Below are 6,000 nucleotides of genomic sequence, written 5' to 3' on the forward strand. Positions count from 1 at the left end.
ATTCTGGATAGAGCATAGAACTCCTGCGTGGCTCAGTCGGTTGAGCACCCAACTCTTGGTTTCAGCTCAGGTTGTGATCTCAGGGTCGTGGGACTGAGCCCCGTGTCCGGCTCCGCACTCAGCCTGGAGTCTGCTTGTACCTCTCCCTCCCTCACCTGCCAATTGGCACCACAATTTGAGAAGCTCTGCTGTGGGGCTCTTTAGGAGGCTTAGCTCCTATTAAGTGTACAAACGTGAATGTTTTCTGTTTTATTCAGCAAGCATAACATTGATCTTAATTCCGTTGAAGTTTCAGGATAGAGGTCGATTTTGCAGTGACTGATGTAGATCCAAGAAGGAGGACATGGGATTTTGATACTTACCAAAAGGGAGGCTGATCCATTTGAAATCCTTCATACCCCTGAGCAAACAGCCCCTCATAGATGGTCAAAGACTTGCCTAAGAGGGCAGCTGCCTTGACCCTGGGCTGGGCCCTTTCTCCTGTGCCTGGAAAAGCCCTGGGATCAGAGCATTTGGCCTTGACCCTGGGAAAGCGGGAGAGAGCTGTCTCGAGGAACTTTGCTTCCCCGTTTGAGAGTCTATTCTCAACTCTTAGGTACAGACGTGTAGAGGTCCCCTGTTGGCGGGGGGAGGGACCCAGCCGCTATTCCCAAGACCCCAGCCCAAGAGGTAATAGCGCAGGAAAGTTCAGATCGCCCCCAGGTCAGGGCTCCTGTCCAGCTATCTCCTGGGGTGGGCTGACCCTGCGGAGGGGGCTGGGTCCTTTGAAGCCACACTTACTTTTAAAAAACAGGCTTCCCAGGGCGCCTGGGTGGCTCAGTCGGTTGGGCGGCTGCCTTCGGCTCGGGTCATGATCCTGGAGTCCCGGGATCGAGTCCCGCATCGGGCTCCCTGCTCAGAGGGGAAGTCTGCCTTTCCCTCTCCATCTACCTCTCCCCCTGCTCATGCTCTCTTTCTCCCTCTCAAATAAATAATTTTTTTTTTTTTAAAGAGTACACTGGGGGGGCGCCTGGGTGGCTCAGTCGGTTAAGCGACTGCCTTCGGCTCAGGTCACAATCCTGGAGTCCCGGGATCGAGTCCCGCATCGGGCTCCCTGCTCGGCGGGGAGTCTGCTTCTCCCTCTCCCACTCCCCGTTTGTGTTCCCTCTCTCGCTGTGTCTTTCTCTGTCAAATAAATAAATAAAATCTTTGGGGCGCCTGGGTGGCTCAGTTGGTTAAGCGACTGCCTTCGGCTCAGGTCATGATCCTGGAGTCCCGGGATCGAGTCCCGCATCGGGCTCCCTGCTCGGTGGGGAGTCTCCTTCTCCCTCTGACCCTCCCCCCCTCATGTATTCTCTCTCATTCTCGCTCTCTCAAATAAATAAATAAAATCTTTAAAAAAAAATAAAATAAAAAAAAATAAAAAACAGGCTTCCTGAAGTGAGGAATAATTATTTTCATATGTGAACCTGGAAACATATAGGTAGTGACGACAGTGAACAAATGCAGGTTGAAAAACAAAATTTTCTCACTGCCAAAAGAATTATATTTTCCACGTATTTCTACAGCAAGAGAGTTTATGGCAAGGCAAGTTAACCAAGACAGGAGAAACAACAGTTAAAATTCACTAAAATACAACATGGATCCCAAATTCATTAACTTGTAAGAACTCTAAGAGCACTCTGCTTCCGTCTTAGGTTCGTAGGAACCCTGTTATGCTCTTGGAAATTAAAAGGGTGCGTGCGTGTGCACACACACGCATGCACACATAGGATGTTTTACTGAGCTCAAAGATGAGTATTTAATGACTGCGCTTGCACAGATGATATTTATGCTTATCTGATTAATTTAGAAGTGTCAGACAATTCAAGCCAAATGATTTTCTCAAATCTGATTTGTCTCAAATGGCTTCCCACATTGATCAAATAAACCAAATCACTGTTAGTTCTTCTGTATGTTCTGTGATATATGAACAAAGCCAGAAGGTACCTAACCATACATATGCTAACAGGATATTAACTTTCATCTGGAAAGTACTCCATTGGTTTACTGTTAGCTTCTCTCATCAGATTTGGTCCTTTGGTTCTGTCCTGTTCACCCCAGTGGATATCCATAGTTGTTGAGAACAGGAAATGAGGTGTATTTTTCTCTAGTTTTCCCCTGTAGTGAAGAACTGTAACTGAAACCCATTTTACTTCTATTCTGATAACTTTGTAAGACACCGTTTACACATATACAGTCTCTGTAATTCTCATGTCACTCCTTACTTTGCAAAGAACACACACACACACACACGCACACTCAAGATACTTCAGTGAGTCTGTGGTCAATTGAGATAGGTTACGATTCCCAAGATTAAGTCACAGAGCTTCTCAGCTAACCTAACATAAGCATTGTATTATGGGAGTTGCAAAGAGAAAGGTCTAGAGAGTGAGACAGGTAAGAAAAAGGGTTGGGGCTGGCCCTGGGCAAGAGAACAGTGACTAGTGAGACAGAGGCTCTAAAAGCAATGCTAACCAGTGGAACTTTCTTATGATGAAAATGGTCTTTACCTGTACTGTCCAATATGGTGGACACTAGCTACATGTAGCTATTGAACGTTTGGAATGCGCCTACTGTAACTGAGGGACTGAGCTTAATTTTAATTTAAAGAGCCAAATGTGCTCATGGCTGTCCCAGGAGGGAATCAGTGCTTGTTGGCTCCAGCCTATTATTGTCATGTGTGAGTTCAGACTCAGAGGGGCCAGGTATGATTTTTCTAGAGAAAATGAAAATCCCAAGTTTTATGGGAATGTCTTAATTCTGTAAATGCCAGACCAGTCAAAACCAACACAACCATGGTTCAGTTTTGACCAACAGGTATCTAGTTTGCTATCTCTAGTTCCTTCTCCTCACCCTGCTCTCTCCTGTATATCTGTTCCTTCACTCCTACCAGGAGAACATTTTCACGATTTACTTTCATCAACGCATTGCTTCATGGGTCTTCTTCTCCCAGCTCGTGATGTTGGAACAACCAAATGGCTTCACATCTCCTTAGACTCTGACTTCTCTCTTCAGAATTCATTTTTTTTTTTTTTAGATTTTATTTATTTATTTGACAGAGAGAGACACAGCAAGAGAGAGAGCACAAGCAGGGGGAGTGGGAGAGGGAGAAGCAGGCTTCCTGCTGAGCAGGGAGCCTGATGCGGGGTTCGATCCCGGGCCCTGGGGACCATGACCCGAGCCGAAGGCAGACGCTAAACGACTGAGTCACCCAGGCACCCCCTCTTCAGAATTCTTTACCTCACCTCAGAACTGCACTGTCACTAACAAGAAGAGTAGATCACTTACTCTTATTTCAATTGATCCTTCTTACTACTCCCTGTAGAATCAGCGGTATAAATTCCCCTAATATTTTTACAACCAGAAGAGTTGTCATTTTTGGCTTGCAGTTTAAGTTCTCAAAAGGTAGAGAAAATGCCTGTGGTTGATTTTATTCTATAGAGCAGTGTTTTATAAACTTTTTTTCAATGGAATACATAGTAAAAGATATCATTTTACATTGCAACTTAGTATACATATTCTGTGTATACATAACAGGGAATTTTCACAAAACACTGTCTTCACTCTGTGTCATGCATTCTCATGTTTTCTCTTCTTCACCTTTTTATTTTTCTATGTCTTTCAATATTAATCTCAGAGTCCGCTGAGTTGTCCCAATACATAGTTTGAAAAGATTGCTATAGAGACTCCAAGCTCATGTTCTATAACTGAGAAATAGTCATTGACTAATCTAAATACCTTTAGTCATTTCTTCCAAGAACCTTCAGGCTCCTCCTGTCTGCCCAGTATGCACAGCCCCCCTAGCAGGAGTAAATCACAGACCAGCACAAGTGGGATTATTCTCTCATCCTTGGGGGTCTTTGTAGTCTACAGTTACCGAACCTCATTAGACTCAGATTGCTCTTCATGGGAAGTGATTTATATTGGACCACCACAACAAAAAAGATCAGAAGACTCTTTTCCCTGCACAGTATATTACTTCCCGCGATTCATCAAAATCCTTTTCATGGGTCAAGGTCACCTTTCATTTATGTATGGCATCTGTGTGTGTGTTGTTGAAAAGGGTGTGGCTCTCAAAACATAAATCAGGCTTTGCATGTTGATGGAAAAACTCATGAAAAGTTGCCAGAGGGAGGGTGAAGGCAGTGAATGATGAGAAGGGGCCACTTGACTTTGCCTAAAAAAGGGAAAGATGTCAATAAAATACTTGAGCAGGATCATACGACTCTGCATTTGCTAGGAGTTGTAATGCTTTTTATAAAGTACTTTGAAAAACAAACAAACAAACACTTGAGTCGACTATAAACAGAGACAAAATTGGTGTTAGCCCTGGAAACACTGAACCAACTCACTGGAGAAGTCTGAAAGCAAGAAATCTATGCTCCATTTTCTTCTGGTGTAGTGGTTAACAGCTTGAAGATGGGCCCTGATGGTCTGGGTTTGAATCTTGACCCTCCTTACCTCTTTGTGCAAGTGACTCACCTCTCTGTCCCACGATTTCCTCAACCACAAAATATGAAGAATCCCAGCACCATCCTCCTAAGTTTGCCCTGTGGATTGAATTACTTACTATTTGGAAAACACTGAACACTAATGCCTTGGATATGATAAGTACAATAAAGCACTGTTGAACACCTTGTCTAAAAGAAGAGTAAAACATATCAACTCTTCAGGGCAGGAGAAATGGAAACATATTTTAAACATAAGATTGAAGAAGTCATGTAGCTGCTGTCCTGTTGGCTCATTGGTGTGCGGGTTTAATACCCAAAGTGATGGAGCTGAAATGCCATCTTCTGTGAAAGAAGAAAAAGGAGTTTCAAAAAAAGAAGAAGAAAAACAAGGACTAAGATCTCAGGCCTTAAGCCAGGATGGAAAAGTGAACTGTGTGAAAAACAGAAAACAGAGCTGTTAGTGATTCCTAAAGGCCAGATGTGGCTGCGAGACTTCCCAGGGGCAGGCGAGGAAGGAAGAATTAGTAAGGTAAAAACCCCAAACCCTGGGGAGTGTCAACACAGTGAACACAATTTAAGGAGGACAATTAAAAACTGCATGGACAACATTTGTTTAAAAAATTCTCTGGGTAGAAAGGGGAACCCTCCTACACTGTTGGTGGGAATGCAGGCTGGTGCAGCCACTCTGGAAAACAGTATGGAGGTTCCTCAAAAAGTTGAAAATGGAGCTACCATATGATCCAGCAATGGCAATACTGGGTATTTACCCCAAAGATACAAATGTAGTGATCCTAAGGGGCACCTGCACCCCAGTGTTTATAGCAGCAATGTCCACAATAGCCAAACTATGGAAAGAGCCTACATGTCCATCGACAGATGAATGGAGAAAGAAGATGTGGTGTGTATACACAATGGAATATTATGTAGCCATCAAAAAAATGAAATCTTGTCATTTGCAATGACGTGGATGGAACTAGAGGGTATTATGCTAAGCAAAATAAGTCAATCAGAGAAAGACAAGTATCATATGAATTCACTAATATGAGGAATTTGAGAAACAAGACAGAGGATCATAGGGGAAGGGAGGGAAAAATGAAACAAGATGAAACCAGAGAGGGAGACAAACCATAAGAGACTCTTAATCTCAGGAAACAAACTGAGGGTTGCTGGAGTGGTGGGGGTGGGAGAGAGGGGGTGGCTGGGTGATGGACATTGGGGAGGGTATGTGCTATGGTGAGCGCTGTGAATTGTGTAAGACTGATGAATCACAGACCTGTACCCCTGAATCAAATAATACATTATATGTTAATAAAAAATTTAAAAAAAATTCTCTGGGTAAATCTTACAAAAATGAATGAATATATGTGCAAAAGTCAACTGAAATGGGTCAAATGAAAAACCACAAGAAAGGCCCATCTGAGTGCGGTCTCACTTAGAGGGCTAAGGAATGCATCTCCGTGTGAGATGTGTTCTTTCAAAATGTAAAAATAGAAACCAAAGAGAAACTCTGGATCACTGGAAAACACTT

This window comes from Mirounga angustirostris, unplaced genomic scaffold, assembly GCF_029215605.1.
Source record: "Mirounga angustirostris isolate CCGP_5_RB_7025 unplaced genomic scaffold, mMirAng1.0.hap1 SCAF_2, whole genome shotgun sequence".
NCBI classification, from domain to species: domain Eukaryota; kingdom Metazoa; phylum Chordata; class Mammalia; order Carnivora; family Phocidae; genus Mirounga; species Mirounga angustirostris.